Consider the following 959-nt stretch of genomic DNA (forward strand, 5'->3'; position numbering starts at 1 on the left):
GAATTAAATGATTTGTATTTTGGAATAGAAAAACAAGATTTCAATGTTCTTGGCAGGGTCAGAAGCAGAATAGACAAGAGCAGAGGTTTCTGATGGACCTGTTTGCTCTGGGCCATCACCAGTTTTTAGAATCCCAGGATGGTTTGGGTTGAAGGGACCGTCAGAGCTCACCCAGCGCAACCCCCCGCAGGGAGCAGGGACATCTGCACCCAGAGCAGGGGGCTCAGAGCCCCAAGGGCCAACCTGACCTGCCATGGGGCCAGCGATGGGGCTGCTGCCACCTCTGGGGGCAGCCTGGGCCAGGCTCTGCCCACCCTCAGCACAAACAATCTCTCCCTTCTCTCTGCTCTGACTCTCCCTCTGGCAGTGGAACCATCCCCCTTGTCCTGTCCCCACAGCCCCTGCTGACAAGCCCCTGACCAGCTTTCGGACACCCCTTGCAGCACTGACAGGCTGCACTCAGGTCTCCCCGCAGCCTCCTCTGCTCCAGGCTGAGCCCCCCCAGCTCTCTCCCCTCTCCTCCCAGCAGAGGGTTCCAGCCTCGGGTTTCTGCTGGGGCTCCTCTGGCCCCGCTCCAGCAGGTCCAGGTCTTTCTTGAGCTTTAGCTGCTCATCCAGGCTCACCCCAAGCACAAGGTGGAGCTGCCGACTTGAACCAGTCCCAGTCCCTTTTCTGGGGCCACCCAGGACTCTTTCCAGTTTCTTTTCTTTTGAGTTGTTCCCATTTTGCGTTTCTTCTGTTCCTGAGAAACTGTGGGTGAGGAAGGAGCACGTGGCCAGTCCTGCTTTTCTCATGGGGATTTAACAGCAAGAGCATTTTCTGGATGAGGTTTAAAGAAACCCCGTCATAGTTCTGTAAATTTATGGGGTCTGGGGATCCCAGTGTGCTCGTGTTGTCTGAAGCACATCTGCAGCCACCCACACAAGCAGAAGAAATGAGGGCTGGGAAGAAGGTGAGCT

The 959-nt window shown here is 56.1% G+C and overlaps 1 protein-coding gene across 1 annotated transcript in view; it reads left to right on the forward strand.

The window, feature by feature from the left end:
- Positions 1–959, forward strand: part of SAMD4A (sterile alpha motif domain containing 4A) — a 99,665-nt gene that overhangs the window by 93,945 nt on the left and 4,761 nt on the right. The window lies entirely within an intron of this gene.

Source organism: Buceros rhinoceros, unplaced genomic scaffold (genome assembly GCF_000710305.1).
Source record: "Buceros rhinoceros silvestris isolate BGI_N320 unplaced genomic scaffold, ASM71030v1 scaffold12294, whole genome shotgun sequence".
NCBI classification, from domain to species: domain Eukaryota; kingdom Metazoa; phylum Chordata; class Aves; order Bucerotiformes; family Bucerotidae; genus Buceros; species Buceros rhinoceros.